We start from the raw sequence: 23590 nt of genomic DNA, 5'->3' as shown, positions 1-23590 counted from the left end.
GCAATCAACTAGAACTCAGGACTAAGAAACTCAATCAAAACCGCTCAACTACATGGAAACTGAACAACCTGCTCCTGAATGACTACTGGGTACATAACGAAATGAAGGCAGAAATAAAGATGTTCTTTGAAACCAATGAGAACAAAGATACAACATACCAGAATCTCTGGGACACATTTAAAGCAGTGTGTAGAGGGAAATTTATAGCACTAAACGCCCACAAGAGAAAGCAGGAAAGATCTAAAATTGACACTCTAACATCGCAATTAAAAGAACTAGAGAAGCAAGAGCAAACACATTCAAAAGCTAGCAGAAGGTAAGAAATAACTAAGATCAGAGCAGAACTGAAGGAGATAGAGACACAAAAAACCCTCCAAAAAATCAATGAATCCAGGAGTTGGTTTTTTGAAAAGATCAACAAAATTGACAGACCACTAGCAAGACTAATAAAGAAGAAAAGAGAGAAGAATCAAATCGACGCAATTAAAAATGATAAAGGGGATATCACCACCGACCCCACAGAAATACAAACTACCATCAGAGAATACTATAAACACCTCTACGCAAATAAACTGGAAAATCTAGAAGAAATGGATAATTTCCTGGACACTTACACTCTTCCAAGACTAAACCAGGAAGAAGTTGAATCCCTGAATAGACCAATAGCAGGCTCTGAAATTGAGGCAATAATTAATAGCCTACCAACCAAAAAAAGTCCAGGACCAGATGGATTCACAGCTGAATTCTACCAGAGGTACAAGGAGGAGTTGGTACCATTCCTTCTGAAACTATTCCAATCAATAGAAAAAGAGGGAATCCTCCCTAACTCATTTTATGAGGCCAACATCATCCTGATACCAAAGCCTGGCAGAGACACAACAAAAAAAGAGAATTTTAGACCAATATCCCTGATGAACATCGATGCAAAAATCCTCAATAAAGTACTGGCAAACCGGATTCAGCAACACATCAAAAAGCTTATCCACCATGATCAAGTGGGCTTCATCCCTGGGATGCAAGGCTGGTTCAACATTCGCAAATCAATAAACATAATCCAGCATATAAACAGAACCAAAGACAAGAACCACATGATTATCTCAATAGATGCAGAAAAGCCTTTTGACAAAATTCAACAGCCCTTCATGCTAAAAACGCTCAATAAATTCGGTATTGATGGAACGTACCTCAAAATAATAAGAGCTATCTATGACAAACCCACAGCCAATATCATACTGAATGGGCAAAAACTGGAAAAATTTCCTTTGAAAATTGGCACAAGACAGGGATGCCCTCTCTCACCACTCCTATTCAACATAGTGTTGGAAGTTCTGGCTAGGGCAATCAGGCAAGAGAAAGAAATCAAGGGTATTCAGTTAGGAAAAGAAGAAGTCAAATTGTCCCTGTTTGCAGATGACATGATTGTATATTTAGAAAACCCCATTGTCTCAGCCCAAAATCTCCTTAAGCTGATAAGCAACTTCAGCAAAGTCTCAGGATACAAAATTAATGTGCAAAAATCACAAGCATTCTTATACACCAGTAACAGACAAACAGAGAGCCAAATCAGGAATGAACTTCCATTCACAATTGCTTCAAAGAGAATAAAATACCTAGGAATCCAACTTACAAGGGATGTAAAGGACCTCGTCAAGGAGAACTACAAACCACTGCTCAGTGAAATCAAAGAGGACACAAACAAATGGAAGAACATACCATGCTCATGGATAGGAAGAATCAATATTGTGAAAATGGCCATACTGCCCAAGGTAATTTATAGATTCAATGCCATCCCCATCAAGCTACCAACGAGTTTCTTCACAGAATTGGAAAAAACTGCTTTAAAGTTCATATGGAACCAAAAAAGAGCCCGCATCTCCAAGACAATCCTAAGTCAAAAGAACAAAGCTGGAGGCATCACGCTACCTGACTTCAAACTATACTACAAGGCTACAGTAACCAAAACAGCATGGTACTGGTACCAAAACAGAGATATAGACCAATGGAACAGAACAGAGTCCTCAGAAATAATACCACACATCTACAGCCATCTGATCTTTGACAAACCTGAGAGAAACAAGAAATGGGGAAAGGATTCCCTATTTAATAAATGTTGCTGGGAACATTGGCTAGCCATAAGTAGAAAGCTGAAACTGGATCCTTTCCTTACTCCTTATACGAAAATTAATTCAAGATGGATTAGAGACTTAAATGTTAGACCTAATACCATAAAAACCCTAGAGGAAAACCTAGGTAGTACCATTCAGGACATAGGCATGGGCAAAGACTTCATGTCTAAAACACCAAAAGCAACGGCAGCAAAAGCCAAAATTGACAAATGGGATCTCATTAAACTAAAGAGCTTCTGCACAGCAAAAGAAACTACCATCAGAGTGAACAGGCAACCTACAGCATGGGAGAAAATTTTTGCAATCTACTCATCTGACAAAGGGCTAATATCCAGAACCTACAAAGAACTCAAACAAATTTACAAGAAAAAAACAAACAACCCCATCAAAAAGTGGGCAAAGGATATGAACAGACATTTCTCAAAAGAAGACATTCATACAGCCAACAGACACATGAAAAAATGCTCATCATCACTGGCCATCAGAGAAATGCAAATCAAAACCACAATGAGATACCATCTCACACCAGTTAGAATGGCGATCATTAAAAAGTCAGGAAACAACAGGTGCTGGAGAGGATGTGGAGAAATAGGAACACTTTTACACTGTTGGTGGGATTGTAAACTAGTTCAACCATTATGGAAAACAGTATGGCGATTCCTCAAGGATCTAGAACTAGATGTACCATATGACCCAGCCATCCCATTACTGGGTATATACCCAAAGGATTATAAATTATGCTGCTATAAAGACACATGCACACGTATGTTTATTGCGGCACTATTCACAATAGCAAAGACTTGGAATCAACCCAAATGTCCATCAGTGGCAGACTGGATTAAGAAAATGTGGCACATATACACCATGGAATACTATGCAGCCATAAAAAAGGATGAGTTCGTGTCCTTTGTAGGGACATGGATGCAGCTGGAAACCATCATTTTCAGCAAACTATCGCAAGAACAGAAAACCAAACACCGCATGTTCTCACTCATAGGTGGGAACTGAACAATGAGATCACTTGGACTCAGGAAGGGGAACATCACACACCGGGGCCTATCATGGGGAGGGGGGTGGGGGGAGGGGGGAGGGTTTGCATTGGGAGTTATACCTGATGTAAATGACGAGTTGATGGGTGCAGCACACCAACAAGGCACAAGTATACATATGTAACAAACCTGCACGTTATGCACATGTACCCTACAACTTAAAGTATAATAATAATAAATAAATTAAAAAAAAAATTTAACACTTCCTATTTCATTTGATTTGTCTGTTTCTGTTTTTCACAGTTAATTTTTAACTAATTATTTCATTAATTTAGTAAAGCATTGGCCAGCTTACTCATGAACAATCAATATTCTCAATTCAATCTATTTACAGGTTGTCCAATGAATAAAATTTTAAAATAAGCTGTAGATTCTACCTTTCTGTAAAAGTATATGCCTTCAGTGTAGGCACAGCTGGTGATAAAACAGTTGGCAAAGTTTATTACTCACTTTAAAGGCACTATTCTAAGTTTAAAGACAGTATTCTAAGTTTGTTTCTGGAAATTGAAAGTATTTTAAGAATTAACATTTGTAATAATAAAGGCAATTATAATATTCAAAATTCAATATTAAAAGTATATATTTTAGAATATCTCTGCTAGTGAGTGCTAAATCTGATTATTCATATATTAGATTAAGTATTTTGATAATACTTAAATCTCACTGTAATGAAATTTATTCATTTTGTTTCTAACATTTTGAAGTTTGTGTCTAATCAAAATATTGACATCAGTGATTAAAAACAGACAGAAAAGTCCATTGCTTTTATTCTGTAAAGCTGAAACAAATCTAAGCTCCAGATGATAATACCGTGCTGTACTTGTATGATCAAGAGAGTATTACCTTATATTATTTACCTAGGAAGCCAATTAGTGTACTCTTTATAATGGCTATTAATATTACCTGCAGCACATCGTAACCTATTTCATAACTACACCCAAACCCAAATCTAAGCACATATCTGGGAAGATTTTTCTTTTATTCAGAACATGCATAGTAGCTTTTTTCATTTCTTTCCATTGGAGCTATGGGTAAGACGGGTGAGGGTATCCCAGATTCTTTCCTTTTGCAGAGTAGCTATTATCTCACCACCACCCCCCCGCTTTAGTATCCCCTTTATGTTAGTGTATTAATGAGAGTTCTTCAGAGAAACAGAACCAATAGGATGGTGTTTTAGTCTGCTTTGTCTGCTATAATAAAATATGACATATTGGGTAATTTATAATGAATAGACATTTATTGGCTCATGGTTTTGGAGACTGGGGAGTCCAAGATCAAGGGGCAAGAATCTGGCAAGGGCTTTCTTGCTGCATCATCTCATGGTGGAGGGCAGAAGGGCAGAGTGGAGAAAGGAACTTGCCCCTTTCTAAGGAACTCTATTCAGAGACAACAAATCTACTATCATGAAAACAGCTTCAATACATTCATGAAAGCCAAGCCCTAATGACCTGATAACTTCTTAACAGTCACCACATATATATACAACAGAGAGAGAGGAAGAGATTTACTATAGGAATTGGTTGATTTGAGTCTCACAATCTCCCATCTGCAAGCTGGCAAACCAGGAAAGCCAGTGGTGTAATTCATTCCAAATCTGAGGGTTAAGGATACAAGGAAACTAATGCTGTAAGTCTCAGTCTAGGTCTGAAAAACCTCCAATGTCTGAGTCTGGGGGTACCGGTGTCTGAGGGCATAAAAAGATGATGACCAAACTCAAACATCTGCTCTTCCTCTGCCTTTCTGCTCCATTAGAGCCCTCAGTGGATTAGATGATGCCCACCCACATTGGTGTTATGGTCTTCTTTACTCAGTCTACCAATGCAAATGCTAATCCAGTCGTCTCTTCCAGATATACTCTTCCAGAAACACACTCAGACACACCTAGAAATAATGTTTTACCAGCTATCTGGGCATTCTGTGCCCTCCTCTATTGACCATCACAGGAAAGAAAATTACTAATATGGACAAGCAGAAATTCATTTCCTTCCTGAGCCAGACTCATAGGTTGCGTCTGTTAGAAAAAAAAAAAGTGTCATAAACTCATACCAAGCTTACTCTCTTTCACTTTTTCCCACATATGCCTTGGGTAACTAAGTCAACTCAAGTCTTTCCCACTGCAGACTTTACCAGTTGTCACAACACACTCAAGTTTCAATTGCTGGTCTGTGTTTCAAATTCTTATTCTGTGCAGACAGCCAAATGGGCATAAGAATCCAATATTCAATTCGCAGTGTAGGGTTTAGAAAGATGTAGGAAATTCTACTTACATATCTGCTGTAAGGCATTAAAACCTACTTTTAACAGAATACTGTGTTGGCATAATGACAATTTGATTCTAAAATGATTTGGTATTTTATTTACAAAATTATTGTTTCCTATATACACTAGCATTGGCAATATCAGAGGGAAGTTAAAAACTAATGGACAGGGAGGTGTTTGGACAGACCTAGACTTCTGACCTTTTGTCAAATATGTAAAAGGTCTTGAGATTGTAAAAGGTATTAAGATGTACAGTGATAATAGGGAAGGTTGATAATCATGTAGAATGTGGTAGTAGGTAGTGAGCATGACAACTGTAACTACTATATCTGAACAGACTATTTACAAGTGTAAAGGAGAGTCCCCTCATCACTTGTCTATTTTCTACTTGGAATAATAAAATCCTACAGTTGAAAAGAGAATTATAGGTTGCTATCACGGTTAGTTTTGTGTGTCAATTTGGCAAGATTAAAATGCTCAGTTATACAGTCAAACACCTATCTAGGTGTTACTGTGATGATATTTTATAGATGTGGTTAATATATACGATCAGTTGACATTAAGGGGATTATCCTCAATAATATAGGTGGGCCTCATCCAACCAGTTGAAAGCCCTTAAGAGCAACTCTGATGTTTCCTGAAGAAGAAGAAATTTTGCTTGAAGACTGTACCTCCAGCTTCTACCTGCTGCCTTTTGGCAGATTTCAGACTTGCTAGTTTCCACAAATGCCTAAGCCAATTACAATTACTTAAAACAGATTTCTATCTATCTATCTATCTATCTATCTATCTATCTATCTATCTATCTATCTATCTATCTATCCATCCATCTATCTATCTATCTATCTATCTATCTATCTATCTATCTATCTGTCTGTCTGTCTGTCTGTCTGTCTGTCTATCTATCTATCTATCTATCTGTCTATCTATTTATCTATGTATCTATCTCTCTACCACTTATCTATATCTATCTATCTCTACTTATCTATCATTTTATATCTAGAGATCTCTCTCCTACTGATTCTTTCCCCTCTGAAAAATCCTCATTAATACAGCTGTATAGTCTGATTTTTCACCCAATGCAGGAGACTCTTTCACATACATGACAAAAGGTTCTACGTTTTTTTTTTATTTTCATTGGCAGAAAGCACCTTGCTTTGTGAGGTACTCTTTTGCATTGTTGGCTCGATTACATAATTTTAATGTTTTGTATTTTAAGCCTTATGCTAATATTATTATTCCAGCTTAACTGTGCTATGATCTTTCAAACTTAAACGTAAATATACTTAGGGTTTCTTCTTAGTTCATTGAATCTTGTTATATCTATTGAACAAAGTAGCACAATTCTTATTATAGTATATATTATATTACAATTCCATATAAAGATACTTCGTGTATAAGTTTTGTGTGAATAAGGACTGTGAAGGACTATGCCATATTCATATGTTTATTCATGTGCCTTTGTTAGATATTCAAAATTATTACTTGACTTCAATCTTGGGATTCTTGAAGCCTACCTCATTGTTACTATTACCTGTTGGTTCTCTCTCTTCTCTCTAGTATACTGGCTATGAGTCTCGCTTCAAGTTAGACCACCTTTCAAAAGCTGGAACTGTACCCCAAACCATTTAAATACAACTTTTAGGACTGGGTCTAGGTGTGGGAAGTTTTAAAGAACTCTTCACACAATTCTATTACTGAGCCACTTCAGTGAGCAAATGCTGTTCTGGAATAAAATAGAACATCCATAGCCTCTTCCCCATACACTACTTTAAAATTTTAAAGATGTTTATCATATCTCACTGTCCCTTTCCCAAATGAAACACTGTATTTATAACTCAAATGATTATTATTTTTACTATAGAACCTGCACAGTGCCGTTTGACTTCCTCTGGGACTCATATTAACTGATCAGAACCTTCATTCAGTGTGGCATTCTCAGCATGTTGCTTCTGCGAGCCTTTTGGAGATTATTAGCCTCCCTACTGAGATTCAGAATTTATGAGATAAGCACTATTTTATGCAATCAGTGATTGTTTAGCTTGCATTTCAAGTGATACTCAGAGTAGTTTCATTGGCTGCTCTTCCCTATGACTGATTTCAGATTTGCTGTTTAGTAACCCTTTTTTGGATTTCTTCCTCTTCTAAATAAATAACAGCCCGAGATTACAGCAAAAAAGCATAGACTTTGAAATCTGGCACACTGTGAATTGATTTCTTGTTTTACCAATTGGTGACTAACAGGTCACTTGGGGGAAGCAGTGTTAGCTGAGAAAGATTTGTTTTCCTCATCTGTAAAAAGAAGTAATGATATTTTACAGTAGTGGTGACAGTTATAAATAAAATGTGTAAAAGATTTAACATGGAATCTGGCATTTGGAAGATGTCCATTAAATTGTATTTATCACTATGGCAGACCTGGATTTAAGGTGGCCACATCTCTTCTATCCTGACCTCCAGTGAACTACGTTGCAATGCTTTAATGCCAATAACTGAAGTTTTAGTAAGGTAAGTATTAGTATTACCCAATTCTTAAAGGTAGAAGGTTAGAAGGGCACAGAGACTGTAAGTGTCTACTCTGCAGGGCCCATTCAACACTTCCTGGCTGGGTCAGACATGGAGACTCGGTTATGGACCCACCCTGTCAGTGCTGGTCAACCCAACAGAGACTTTGCTCAGGTATGAAACAAGGTTGGTACACATTGACTTATCAGCATCATTTGAGGTAGGTTCATCTTGTTCCCTACCTGCCACACTTTTAGATTAGAACCAGAGTCGACAACATTGCACAACATGGGTTAAAGGAGTGTTAGATAGGTAGAAAGGAAAAACACATCAGACCAGCGTCAACAAGAAAACAAAAGAAGACACTGATCCCCCATCCCGTATCTGACATGGAAGCAAAGTGGGGACTAGGGCACTTTGCTTGCCCCCAAATTTAGGCCTATGTTCCAGCAGAGAGAGTCTTTATCCCCGTGAGTTTCACTTGCTTTTGGGGGATTAGGATGGGTGGGTGTAGGGTTGTGTTTAGAGGGTTTAAAAACACAGCCTTGCCTGTGGAAGAATATTCAGTTGATTTTATTTCCTGGAAGTCAGGAGTTGGGAGGCAGCTGTTCAGAGGTATTGATTGATAAAAGCACTCAGGGTCCCAGGAAATGTTTTTTAGGGGAAGAAAGTCATTGTGTTCGGTGTGAATCTGAAGGCAAAACAAAAGAGATAATAAAAACACTGAAAACTTGCTGAATGCCTTACATAAAACATTATTGTGTGTCTTGGCATAGAGATTGCCCTGAATAAATGGTAGCCATTATTGCTTCCCAGACACCACCACCCAGAGGTTGGATAGCGATAGGGTATATATTAACACATATTATAATAGAAACAATCGGTTTTATTTCTGAGTAACTCCAGCACACCTGCCATTTCATCAAGGTCTCAATGTGCTTTCCTTTAGTTATGTGTACTTACAAATTACTATTTTTTGAAATAATATAATTACATAATCCAAGACTCAAAAATTATATTTAAAAGTTTGTTCAGGGAAGGCCTGCCCCTGTCTTGTCTCCATTTTTATTTGTATGGTTTTATGATGCTTCCAGTGTTTCTTTAGGCAAATGCAAGCAAATATATCTATATGTTCTTATATATAGACTTTCTTACAGAAAAAATACTATATATTATACTATGTTAAGGTTTTTGATTACTTTCGATGCTGCTCTGACCGTGGTAGAAATGAAGAGAGTAGAAGGTGAAGGAATTTTCATTTTTACTACAGGTCCATACTCTTATTTAATTCCGAAAGCAGTGGCTTCTCTCTCTCTTACTTCCATCATCTTGAATTCTCTCTTACAGATCTTTGTGTAACTGGTGACCATTTCTCCCTCCATTCCAGAGCCTAATGTAACACTGGGCACAAAGAAAGTAATTATACGAATTCATTCTAGTGGATTTGAAGAGATAACAGTGCAACTTCACTTAGCCCAAGCCTTTTTCTTTGCTGCATAGTTATAGGACATCATGATAAAGATTGAACACCCTTGGGAGGAATTTTGGCAACTTTTATGAGCATGTTTGCCTGTGCTAATGATTTGAAGTACTGTTGATATGATCTGCTTGATGTCTCATAATGCACAGGGAAGTGCCAGACTAGGAATATTTGGTTCATACTCGGTGTGACTTTCAAATGCCCCGTCAGATTTTCACACAGGTAAATAAAACAATTTGTTTACCTGAAAAAAAATGTAATTATAATTTTAAATGTTTGTTGAATGAGGAAAAAATAAATATATAAAATACCTCAGGGTCTGACACATAGGGTCTTTGCAAAGCACACCACAGTGCTCCTGCCAAAATATCCCTACTTGTTGCAAATTCATACATGTTTCAAATTTCAACACCTCTCTAGGGATAACATTCAATGTGTCAGTAAAGTATGGAAAAATGCGTTTTCCTCTTGCAATGAGACAGTTTCAGGTGCTCATAATTGTGCTATACACTCAGTAAGTTTTCAAATATAATAAAAAATGATTCATAATGACTTAGGCAAAGAACATTATGCAAATGATATACCTAAAATATAGTTTAATTCCAAAGATTCAATCTTTCTCACATTTTAAATATTAATCATTTGGTTCAAATGTCTGATTTTAGGTCAAAAAAACTGAAATAAAAGCACCAATTTTCCAGTGCCCAATTATATCTTAATGTATTTCTGTCTAACTAGAATTTTAAATAAGTAGTTGAGAAAAGATATTGGGTTATTTTACAGAATAGAACTTGGAGTCTATGAGGACAGTTAATGAAATTTCCATCAAAGAAAAACTGAAAGGAAATTTAATCACTTGGTCAAAATTATAATTGTCCATTTAGGATCTGAATATTAAATTTAAATGATGGTAGCAGTGCATTTAAATGTTCACACCTACTTTTTTTGAAGGATAAAGCTTCAAAATTTTGTATCATTCTGCAGGGATAAGAGACTCTTCTGTAGTGAAGGCATATGGGGTATTACACTAAGTTGTACCAAAGTCTTTCCAAGAAACAGTCCCTACTGATAGGGTAAGAACAAATCTAAGCAGACTAGTCTGCTTTGGTATATTTACATTGAATAATATTTATAAATTTGATATTTAAATTGTAGATATATTACTAGGAAGCAACTTTTTTGTCCTCAACTACTATTTGTTTAAAGCTATTGCTATTAAATAAGAAGTTGTATCAGAACTTAAGATATATTTTAAAAACTGCAGGCATACACACATGTACACATATACTCAGAAGTATATATAATAGTTTGCAAAACTATAAAAATTCTAGCCCCTGCATTTATCATGAATATCATTATTTTTAAAATAAATTAATAAAGTGGAAGTCATATGATCTATTTTCAAAGGAAAAATAAGGTAAAAATTTAAAATATGGAGATTATGAATCTTTATTATTTAGACTATTATGAAATAAGCAGGACAGTATCTTGTGTCACAGTGTCACATTGCAAGTTTGACCAGCCCACGTCCCATAAGTAGGCTTATTCACATCTAGGAAGTATAAATAAATTTACAGATGTTTTGGTTTCATATGACTCTAAGGAATATAAAGAAAAATAAAAACTTTAAAATGTTGTATGATCACCCGTTTATTTTTTATTTTTTTCTTTTCTGAAACACGGTCTCCCTGTGTTGCCCAGGCTGGACGTGAACTCCTGGGCTCACCTGATATTCCTACCTCAGCCTCCCAAGTAGCTGAGATTACAGGCTCATGTTACTGTGGCTGGCTCTCCTACAATATTTAAATGTAACATCAGTTGATGCAATGGACTTGTAATTGTAAATGAAACATTACTCCTTACAGTAAGTGAAATTCATACAATGTCTACTGGAGACCATTTTGCTGTTAGTTCAAGTGTTTATTTTAACATATGTGTATAGAGTATTATTAAAGTATGTCTACACTTCATCATTTTATTTTGTTCAAACTGACATTCAAACTAATGTAACTGAATACCTTAAATAGCAAACACAATTAAATGCAGCACAATTAATTAAATGAAATTCTAATTGCTTGAATGCATAATTTTGATGGGTCATTGCAATGGGAATCAGAATTTCTGACATGGATATTTGATCTTGAGCAAACTACCCAAGGTTGCTTTTGGGTGTCAGCTTTTACATGTAAAATAAAAGCATTGGGCGTAATACTCTCTTTTATGAGAACACCATTTTTACTCTTCAAACCACGGAAGATGAGATCTCCCTCTGATCAGGAGGACATGATTTTGACAAGGTTATCAGTGATCTCTGAATTGCTAAACTAACTAGGTGCCCAGCAGTTCTTGGCTTACTTAATCGCTGCAGCTTTAGATATGGAGATGGCTCTTTTATTTCAAAAACTGCCACCTTCTTTTTTTTGTGATAGTGTTTCCCCTGATTTTTCTTTTTCTTTGGTGGCCACACAGGTATAGCAAATTTAGTATTTTGGAACTGAGCTAAAAAAACTTCGGCCACACAAATATTTCCTCTTGTATTTTCTTCCTCCGTGAATGGCATTACCATATCCAGTCATAAACATCAGAAATCTTACAGTTTGGAGATTGAAAAAACCAACCTGTGTTAGCTCACCAGTCAGCACACCTTGGTATAGGGTGTTACCTGCCATGAAGGAGCGGTAGATTTTTCTTCATACAATATTAATCTGAGCACCCCTCCACCAATCCCACAAGGAAGAAAAAAGGCTGTAATATGTGAGGTCTGAGTCTGGTCAAATAAAGTTAAATTTTGCAAACAAGATTTTCCAGGGAACTGCAAAATGAATCAAATAGTAACAATTATCTAGGACTCAGATTTTGGAGGAGCATTAAATCTACTCTGCCCGCTGCAGTGGCTATTCGAGTGCTGGTTTTCATCCTGACTTTGGATGAGTTTTGGATTAGTTTTCAAGGTTATCTGGTGGGGGTTGGAAGGAAGATTTGGAGGGGATTAGGGCAATGAAGACACAACAAACTTCATGATTTTTATCAACATGCAGACATTCGTCTTGAATAATCACTTTTTGGAAATCATTACAATTCCCACAGACTTTATTTTTCCTTAATATATGAGTTTTCCAACATGACTTTTCACATTTTCTCAAACGAAAACACATCTTTGTTTCATCAGTTTGCTGATGAAATATTTTACTAGTAAAATAAATGCAATCCAAAGGAACTATCTCATATTCCTACTAGTAAGTAAACAAATTTACCTACATATGTAATTATATTACCATCTACCCCCCTTTTCTAATGAAAAACATCTTTTTCCTATTGAAATCCAAACCAAATGGATTGTGCTGTAAATCTCATTTCCTCTCTCATACTCTAGTCTAGTTCATTCTTTTAAATTTCTTCTTTCTTTTGAATTGTCATGTTTCTCTTTTTTACTGTATCATGACCAAAGCCATGCAACGGTAATATATTCTTTATTAAAAATTTCCTTCCTTCACCACCTGTTTTCTTGCTTTAACTGAACTGTATCTTTTCTTGCCTCTCTGCCTCAGGTTCAGAACTATGTTACCCTTAACTCTCCCCATTTTCTTAACTGTGATTTCCAAGAAAAGGAGCCTGTCATGGCCAAGCAATGAGCTGATTTAGTCTCTGGGGGCAAACACTGGGTCTAGGTCTGAGAAGGTCTTGTTTGAGAAAAGAAGGGCTGACTGAACTGTCACTAAAAATAGAGACAAGTGGTAGAGATCAATGTCTCCAAGGTGTAAATGCAACAGTACTTTGCTTAATATATCAATTGTTCTTTACCCATATAATCCTTTAATTGCATAAAGTAAAAAGAAGTGAAAGTGTTACTGAAAGGCAGAGCCCCTGCAGTCTCAAGTATTTGTGAAGCATAGAGCTTCTTAATCCAAAGGCAGTGTCATGCCCCCATCTCGTCCTGGCTCAAACACTTTTTAAACTGCTACATAATAGTTGCACATATGTATGGGGTACATATGATATTTTGATACATGCATACAATGTTTAATGATCAAATCACAATATTTAGGATATCGATCACCTCAAACATTCATTATTTGTTTGTGTTGGGAACACTTCAATTTTTTTCTTCTCGCTATTTTGATGTATATGATAAATTATTGTTAACTATTATCACCCTAGTGAAATATCAAACACGGAGGCAGAGAGGGTTATCAGAGGCTGGAAAGGATGGTCAGGGGATGAAGGGAGGATTAATAGGTACACACAAATATACAGTCAAAAAGAAATAATAAGTTATAATATTTAAACACTCATACCATACACAAAATAACAATACAAAACACTGACTCAAGATAGATCACAAAAGCTAAATTTAGAAAGTTCAAAGAAAAAACATAGTAGATTATCATTGTAACCTGAATGAGGATTAAGATTTCTTAGAATGCAAAAAGCATTAAACTCAAATTCATCACAATTAAAAAATTTTACTCATCAAAAGACATAGAAGATAAAAAGCAAACTACAGACTGAGTAATCGGATTCTAAGTACATATATTTATCAAAGGAGTAATACTTACATTATACAAAGAACTTATTAGTCAATAACTAAAAGGACAACAACTCAATAAAAATTTTACAAAGGCTGCTGGGTGCAGTGGCTCACGCCTGTGATCCTGGCACTTTGGGAGGCAAAGGCAGGCAGATCACCTGAGGTCAGTAGTTTAAGAACTGGCAAGACCCAGTCTCTACTGAAAATACAAGAATTAGCTGGGTGTGGTGGTGCATACCTGTAATCCTGGCTACTTGGGAGGCTGAGGTAGGATAATTGCTTGAACCTGGGAGACGGAGCTTTCAGTGAGTCAAAATTGTGCCACTGCACTCCAGACTGGGTGAGGGAGCAAGACTCCTTCTCAAAAAAAAAAAAAAAAAAAAACCACACATACACATATATATACACACACACACACACACACACATATACACACATATATAGTGCCCATATAAGCCTTTGGAATATATATATACACACATATATATGTATATATATGTGTGTATATATTCCAAAGGCTTATATGGGCACTTAATTTAAAAGATTAAACAAATAAGGTTAGGTATGGTGGCTCACACCTGTAATCCCAGCACTTTGGGAGGCCGAGGTGGGCGGATCACGAGGTCAGGAGATTGAGACCATCCTGGTCAACATGGTGAAACCCTGTCTCTACTAAAATACAAAAAATAGCCAGGAGTGGTGGTGTGCACCTGTAGTCCCAGCTACTCGGGAGGCTGAGGCAGGAGAATTGCTAGAACCTGGGAGGCGGAGGTTACAGTGACCTGAGATCGCATCACTGCACTCCAGCCTGGTGACAGAGGGAGACTCCATCTGAAAACAAGCAAACAAAAAAGAAAAACATTAAACAAATATACAATAAACACATGAAGGCCGGGCGCGGTGGCTCAAGCCTGTAATCCCAGCACTTTGGGAGGCCGAGACGGGCGGATCACGAGGTCAGGAGATCGAGACCATCCTGGCTAACACGGTGAAACCCCGTCTCTACTAAAAAATACAAAAAAGTAGCCGGGTGAGGTGGTGGGCGCCTGTAGTCCCAGCTACTCGGGAGGCTGAGGCAGGAGAATGGCGTAAACCTGGGAGGCGGAGCTTGCAGTGAGCTGAGATCCGGCCACTGCACCCCAGCCTGGGCGGCAGAGCAAGACTCCGTCTCAAAAAAAAAAAACAAAAAAAAAACAATAAACACATCAAAATATTCTCAAAATTATCACTCAGTGAAATGCACATTAAACCACAATGAGATACCACGACTCATAACTACAAGTGCTAATAGTAAAAAGACTAATACATCAAATATTAGAACAGGAAATAAGTGGTGGGATTATATAAACATCCTTCATATGTTGCTGGTGAGAGTATATAAAGGTACAACTTCTGTGGAAAACCATTTTGCAGTTTCTTATAAAATTAATACCTACCTTATGATTCAGCAATTATACTCCTGGTATTTATGCAAAAGATATAAAAGCACAAAACAACTTGTACAAAATGACTATTCCATTCTATTTATTATAGCAAACATTGGAAACTATTCATATGTTTATCAACAAGAGAATGAATGAACAAGTTGTAATACAATCATAGAATGCAATTATATTCCATAATTGAAAGGAACAAATACACCAAAAGGAACAAATACACCAAATTTATCTATATGCAACAACATAGATAAATTACAGAAAAAATAGGCCAGGTGTGGTGGTTTACTCCTGTAATCCCAGTGCTTTGGGAGGATCACTGGGCAACATAGGGAGACTTCATCTCTACAAAAAAAAAAAAAAAAAAAAAGTAGAGAAAAATGTACTTCACCTCCTTGATTAGATTTCTAACTTTCTTTCACGAAGCAAGAAACTTAGACAAGTAGATTACCTGTATTTTGTTGTAAAATATTTGCATTTTTAAATCAAATTTATTTGCTATTTTTTTTCTCAGCATGCTAAATGGTAAATATAAGACATACAAACTTCTTATTACTACATAAAAAAGATTAAAAAGTCTGTTTTTTACCACATTGCTTGGTAATCAGAAAGTAATGTTTTAATCATTTACTGCTTAGTGGTAAGGTGGTTCCTTTATGTAGGCAGTTTACTTTGTTTTGGTTTTGTTTGGGGAAATTGGTTAGAGTTTTGTAGTAGTAGTACAATGCAGTATAATGTTGTTCCTCCCTAGCATGATACTAAGCTCCAAGTTAGTGATTTTTTGCAGAATATTCAATTTCCATAAGCAGTGTACTAAATTAAGTATTTAATAATATTAGCAATTAATATTAACAATTATTAGTTTACTAATATTTACTAATATTAAGCAGGAAATGACTGTACTTGATTTTACCTTACCTTAATTTGTTCTTGTTTGAGTCCATGAAATGTCCCATGAAGTCTCTGTTAAGAAACATGCACAACAGATAGCCTCATAATGTCATAGAAATCCAAGTAACAGATTTTATATATATTTAATTTTCTCCTGAAATAAAATTCCAAGGCAGAGGTTTCTGCTGAACTGGGCTATGTAGACATATACAGTTTCTCTTCCACCTTCTAAACTACACAGTATCACTCTTGTGCTGTTTAGTGGTTCACAAGATGAATTTACAGATAAGAGCACAAAGCTAACCTGGCCTTCTCCATAAGTGGGAGCTCATCCTGGGCTGATTATTGCTATAGCAGCCTAAAAGGAAGAAGAGAAAGGAAGCACTACTCTGATTTTCTAATTTGATCCCTCACCTCTAACTGTATGTAGCTATCTTGACCGACAGAGTTCCTCAGAACAGATTATACCATGGGCACTATATGATACTACAACACATAATGGGTTGCTAATACTTACATAATACAAATTCAGTCTTCTACAGGGGATTCCCGTTTCCAAAAAGAAGTTAACCAAACAAACAGAAAACTTTATAGCCAAATTTTCATTTTAAACATATGTTTTAAAGTGCAGCAAATAATACATGAATGAAATAAATTACTTTTTAAAGTATATTCTGTCCAATGTTAAGAAGTGTTTTCTTTAAAGCAGTTCATAAAGCTCATTCAACTGCACATATTTATGTTTGAGTTTCTCATGTTTCTTCTCACAGAAATTTATTGTTTTTTGATTCATTTTCCAAGTATAAGCTCAAATACTATCACTACCTTTTCAGGTGTTATATAATAATTTTTATTTAATGATGACAGCATAGTTAAGATTTTAAAGTATGTCTATTCTCTAGCTTATTTTTTTCAAAAGGTAGGCACAATGCTAATTTATTTTGTGTTTGAGCATGGTACAAATATACAAAACATTTCTAGGAAATGTTTATTTTATAAAGAAGAAAAATGTCGTAACTCTGATCTTGTATTTGTTGAAAAAATAGTAAAAATGGAGTAAGAACTTTATTTCACTGTAGGTGTGTTTGTATCTGTGTGTTTGGAAGCAAACAGATTACCCATGATTATCACTTGTCTATCTGTCCCTTAAAAATAGTACATTTGTAATATATTTGTTCTTAAGTCTGATATTTTCAGAGAGAAGATCAAATAGAACAAAAAAAGTCATTTTGAAATTTTTGTCTGATCCTGATCCATTTAATCTTGGGCTCAGCTATCCAGCAGTACTTTTCCCAAAATGTGATTATCAATAGGAAAACACTTCTTGTCAGACTACACAGAAAATCTTTCTGAATCTAGGCTCCTGTGAGTTCTCTTGTTTTCAGTAAGTTAGAGAACTGATGTGATATGTTTCTTTGATATAGGATAGAGTTGTGATTTTTGTTGCTCTATTTGTTCATATTGTGTTTATTTTCTGGAAAACAAAAGTTCTTACATCTCTCTATGAAACTCGTAATGGTTTTAGATAAGCTCCGTGTAGGCTTTCATTTCAAAGAGTTTAACATTGGGTAAATAGAAATATTCTTATTAGTCATATAGAATCATTTCACAATAATATTTTCTGATAACACTGGAGAATTTGTGGGGTCTTCTCTGGGCCACTACCCTTGTTACAAACCACATCTACTTGCAAAACAGCTAGAGTTTCAGGCTGTAGTTATCTGCCTTAGCTAGGATGGAGCAAACAGGAGACAGCTGCTGCCCTTTCTCATCTAGCCTGTAGGGTGAGCCTTGCATGTGAATCTATGAGAACAAAAGCTATCTATTGACCTAAATGGGAACTGAGCTGATACATAATCTCTGCTAAACGGTCCATATCACAAAATGGTTGATTGAAGTGCTAAAAATCTTTTTGGATATTTTAATCAGAATTTTAGTAAAGACAACATTGGTATGCTGTCTGTTTATGACATGCACTATTGAATCTAGACTCTCCTACTTCAGTTTATTGTTTGTAACAAGAATTAAATTGTGCTTCTAAAATTCCTTGCTTCTCTCCCCTGGTGATTATGAGCATGCTTCCTTTTCCTCGGCCAAGTTTACAAGGTTTAAATGAAAAATAGTGTTGCCATGTTACACCTATGTGATCTGCATAATAGCTCAAGATGAATAGTGCTGCTTCAACTTTAGCAAAGGAAGATCTGTATGTTTTTTAAGCACTTGAATTTTAAGCATTGTATTTGATTGATGTTCTTGAAATGATACTTTCAGTTCTTTGCTAAAAACAAGGGTACATATCTGAAAGAAGCTCATCAGTCCAATAGCTCTTACAAATGTGCTGCTTTCTGTTTTTAAATAGAAAAGTGTCTGTCCTGGACTTTTCTCTTTTCATTCTCACAGTGGCTCATTTGCACCATTCCTAGAAATATCATCACACTTGGCAGCTTTTCATCAAATGAGGGAGTGAATTTGTCAGTGTTCTCACAGAGAGTTATATTTATCAGGGGTTGCTTTTACACATTATAAGCTTTCTGCCATCCTGGGGAAAGCATGGAGAACAGTCAGTTCCCAGTGCTTCTTGCCTATCGGGTCCAACCAGCTCAGAATTTGTCTAGGTTCAGCCTACAAGCACTGTAGAGGAGTTTATCTGTTTTGCAAGGGTCCAGTTTTGTTGATTTTTCTTCAAGCTATGTTTTAAGACTAGCTAAACACCAAATGAATTTTTTTTTTTTTTAAGCTGGGTGCAGTGGCCCACGGCTGTAATCCTAGCAATTTGGGAGGCTGAGGTGGGTGGATCACCTGAGGTCAGGAGTTCAAGACCAGCCTGGCCAATATGGCAAAACCCCGTCTCTACTAAAAATACAAAAATTAGCCGGGTGTGGTGGCAGGTGCCTGTAATCCCAGCTACATAGGAGGTTGAGGCAGGGAGAATTGCTTGAACCTGGGAGGCGGAGGTTGCAGTGAGCCAAGATCACGCAGCTGCACTCCAGCCTGGGCAACAGAGTGAGACTCTGTCTCAAAAAAAAAAAAAAAAAAAGGAATATATATTTTAAATGGGCTTGTCGTTCATTATTAGATGAATTTTCATATGAAGACAATTATCATTGTACTTTCCCATTGAATCTCTAGACATATTTGTTTGTCTTTGGGCAAATTCAGCATCTATTACTTTTTGGTTTAAGGAAAAAATATTTCATACTATTGAGATTCCATCTGTGCTCGTGAGTTTTGCTGACTTCTGCTTCACTATGTGCTACGTATTCTACTTACCAGTCATGGGAAAGTTTTACAGCAAATTCAAGTGATCACAAGTGTTTGAGGGCCTTATAGAATTTTACTTTGTTATTCTCTCTCTGTATTATGACAGCTGTCGATACAATTCCTGTAAAAGTTCCACAAATACATTGAACAAGAGGTCTTGTGCTTTCAGGTGTTAAAACATGTCCAATAATGACTTTAAAATGCCTTTTAAAATGGTAGGTTCTTTTCTATCCAGGAGTAAGTTCTTTATCTCAGCTTCTCTTTTGTATGTACTGGTTCACTAGTTGAATCATTCAGGAGGTGTGTTGTGTTAATTTCTCTAAAGAGCAACTCAGATGTGGCAATATAAACAAGAATAATACATGTTCACTATCCTGGAGGAGTTTGTTGTGTTATATAATCTAAAATCTCATGAATGCAACCTCAATCTTCAGAAACTCCTTGAATTAATTGCTGCATCAAGAGAGAAAACATTAGGAAAGACATGAATAAGCCCCTAACAATGGAGGCACAGCATTGCGGGAAATGTAAGGATGTTAGAATCAGAGGATAGGGTCTCTGCCTCTGGCTCTGCCCCTGCTGCAAATGACTTTAGGTGAATCACTGTAATCTCTGGATCACAAAGTCCTCATTTGGACAATGGGAAGAGCTTATTAAATTACAGGGAGAATTAAGTTATGGAGAGGGTCAAAATAGCATTTTGCATATACTTTGTCTTTAATAAAATTGGCCAGAAATTATATTTGGATACCATCACTGCCACACATTTCCAAAGAGGAACTTATACTATACCAAGACTGCCTCTCAGTCAAGGCAAGTTGTAAGCAATTTTGCCCTTTTTATTTTGCTATTCTGGTGACTGTTGAACTACCTCATGACAGGACTGACTTATGAGTTGCTTTTCATTTTTGTTAAAATGCAGATAGGCAAAAAGAGAGCAACAGGAAAATAAAACCAACAGGAAAGCAGGAAAAATGTGAAGCTTTGAAAGCTTAGGGACTCTCTATCATTTATTTCTGTGATGCAAAGCCAAACAGTGCCTAGAGCATACAGTTTACAATTAAATTTTGTTAAACTGAAAACAGACAAAAATGCCTGATGTCTCTGCTTTAATCTCTACAAAGGCCAGAAAAACAGACTTCTTTTCGTCATTTTGGAAAAATGGGAAAACTTCAGAAATTATAGTTGATAATTAAATTTCAGAACTACTTACTATTTGCTCTGCTGCTTTTAGGAAGAGCTGTTCTGCTGCACAGGAAAATAAAAACAGGATCTAGAGAAATCCTGTTTAAATGGAAGAAACAAAATGGCACTGAATTCATTTGCATGTTGACACATTTCCCATAACGTTCACTATAGTGGTAGGCAATTGTTAAGCTAGCTTCAAGGTTACTAGAAAATACAAAATGTTGCTTGTAAAATTCATAAACTACTGTAACAATGATGATCATGATAGCAACAGCTACAACTATTTTGCATTCAATCTGTGGCTATGTGTCAGACATCCTTAGGTATGTTTTACGTGTATAATATTTATCCTTGTAAATTATGTAACAAACTAGATTCTGTTATTTTCTATTGAAGATGAGGGAATCAAGGCACATGGTACTTTGGCAATTTGCCTAAAGTTACACAACTATTAAATAGAATAACTCAAATTTGAATTCAGACTGACTCTAGAGTCTATAACTGTAATGATTATGCTGCAAAATGTGACAGCAGTTGAATGTCCTTGTGTTTGCTTCATAAATTCACATCTAATTTTCAAAAAGACAATAAAAATATCCTTGTTAGTGCTTGCTCCAAATTAATTTCAGTTATGCAACACAAGATAAACCTCGTCACTACTGTGACCCCTACCCTATCCGATTGTTAACAGTGCCAGGTATCTGAGTTATCCTGAGTTCCCAGTGGCGCATTCATATTGGTCTGCAGCGGATTCAGTTCTTGTCTCCTCAGAAGAAAGAATGTGATGGAGGGACATAAAGCAGAAGAAGGGACCGAGGTGAGGTGGAAGTTTATTTTTAAAAAGGCTTTAGAACAGGAAAGAGAAGAAAATTCACTTGGAATAGTCCCAAATGGGCATCTAAAGGTCAAAAAAATCATTTAACATTGATCTGAGGACTTTATGGGCTCACCTCTTTCCCATGATTCTTCCCTTAGGGTGGGCTTTCTGCTGCACAGCGCCTTCCTTACCGCTGGGAACTGAGCATGCAGTGTGTTGAGAAAGTTGTCCACATGCCCATCAGAGGCTTTCTTCCCTTTTCTGGTGGAGTGTCCCCAGTAGGTCATACTTCACCATTTTATCTCTCAATGCATATGCCCACGTAGTTTCTTCTGCCTGGCATCTGCATTCAATTAACACTTTAATGTTAATAGCTGTGGATCATCAGGAGATTGTCTCTCCCTAGTGCCCTGGCTACTGCCATGGAATTATCATTTTTCATTTTTAGACAGGCAGTGTAATAATTGTTGAATCACCTGACATTCCTACTGGGTGTGGGAAGAGCCCTTTCCTGCCCGGCTCATGCCTAACTACCTGTAACACTATCCAGCATGCATACACTTCCAACAATCATATCCAGGCAGCATTAGCAATCTGAACCATTGTTAACATCTTTGTTCAAGCTTAAAGAATAAAGTCACTGCCTATCCATTTTTAATGTCAACTGAGATAAATATAGACCTGTTGGTAGTAAGATCACTGCCTAGCAACCTTTCTGCTAATCATAGCTTTGATATATACTGTGTATATGTTGAGACTTCTAAGATAAACTTTAACACAATTGTAAGAAATCTACCACTACAAGCTCCCAACACTGAAGAAGGATGTTTTTTAAGGTGTCTGGGTGATGTCTTATGGACTGATGATAAGTTTATATGCTCCCATCTCCTCACCCATCTCCTCACAGATGTTTATGATGACTTACATCAGAATGCCCAAAAGTATCACACAGGTATAAGAAAATTTATACCTATATTAAGCTCACCAGTTATTAGATGTGTTTTTAAGGTAAATTTCTAAATAGCTCTAACTTGAAGTTTCATCAGTGAAAAAATGAACTAAATTATCATCTCAGTGTTATTGGATTAAAAAGTAATTTTAAAAGGCAGCTGAGTGCCTGCTACATTTAAGAAGCTCAATAATTGATGGTGATAGTAAGGTTATTAATTTATTAGGAAGATACGAATTTTTTTTACAAAGATGTTCTAAAGTGAACAAGTGTTCTTTGTTGGGTTCTATCTAGCAGTCTGGTTTATCAAGCATGAAATCTTGCAAAGGAAAAGAGCAATATATATGGAGTGAGAATATCCATACATTAGTCCTGGCTCTTGTGTGACCTTGGAAAGGTCTTTTACTGATTATGATCCTGCTTTCTGCAGCTACAGAGGGATACTGGCCCTTATCTTTCTATCCTCCCTGACCTTATTCCCCTTCTGCTGACTTCTTCATTTGTTAGGGAACCCTTCCTAATGCTTTATTCCTTAGGGCATTTTCTTGGGAAAATCTCCTTTCCTCCTACTCATCGTGGTCTTCTTCTGACTGACTTCCTCTCTCCATTCAAATTCTCATCTTAAATAGGACCTTTTCAAAGGGGTCTTCACTGGTCACCCTCAATAAACCTGAATTATCCCCAACTTTATTTGCTTCTTTACAACTATTATCTAAAATTGTCTTAGGTGTCACTCTGTTTACTTGATAATGTCTGTTATTTTTTATAGAATGACATCTCTATGAAAGCACAGACCTTGTCTATCTTATTTAGTGCATTATACCCAGACACAAAGTAGATTCTTAATGAATATATGTTGAAGAAAGAATAATTACCCTGTCATTCCAAGACAATTAACGTGAGAACAAATAAAATAACAGGTATGAAAGCATCTTCTGAACTGTAAAATACATTATAAATTACTATTATTAGATGGATCTTAACACTTTCATGTTACTTGCTCAGAGTTATATAGCTATTATGTAGGAGAATTAGAACCCAGACAGTCTGACTTAAGGGCCTAGAGCCATAATTCTTTTTCTGCAATTCATGTGCTGCTAC

The 23590-nt window shown here is 36.3% G+C and overlaps 1 long non-coding RNA gene across 1 annotated transcript in view; it reads left to right on the top strand.

The window, feature by feature from the left end:
* LOC139358313 (uncharacterized) overlaps window positions 1-23590 on the top strand; it is a 240892-nt gene that overhangs the window by 176360 nt on the left and 40942 nt on the right. The gene's annotated exons all lie outside the window — the stretch shown is intronic.

The sequence above is a fragment of the Macaca nemestrina genome, chromosome 14 (genome assembly GCF_043159975.1).
Source record: "Macaca nemestrina isolate mMacNem1 chromosome 14, mMacNem.hap1, whole genome shotgun sequence".
In the NCBI taxonomy this organism is placed as follows: Eukaryota; Metazoa; Chordata; class Mammalia; order Primates; family Cercopithecidae; genus Macaca; species Macaca nemestrina.
Note: the sequence above shows the minus strand (reverse complement) of the source record. Positions and strands in the feature narration are given on the sequence as shown.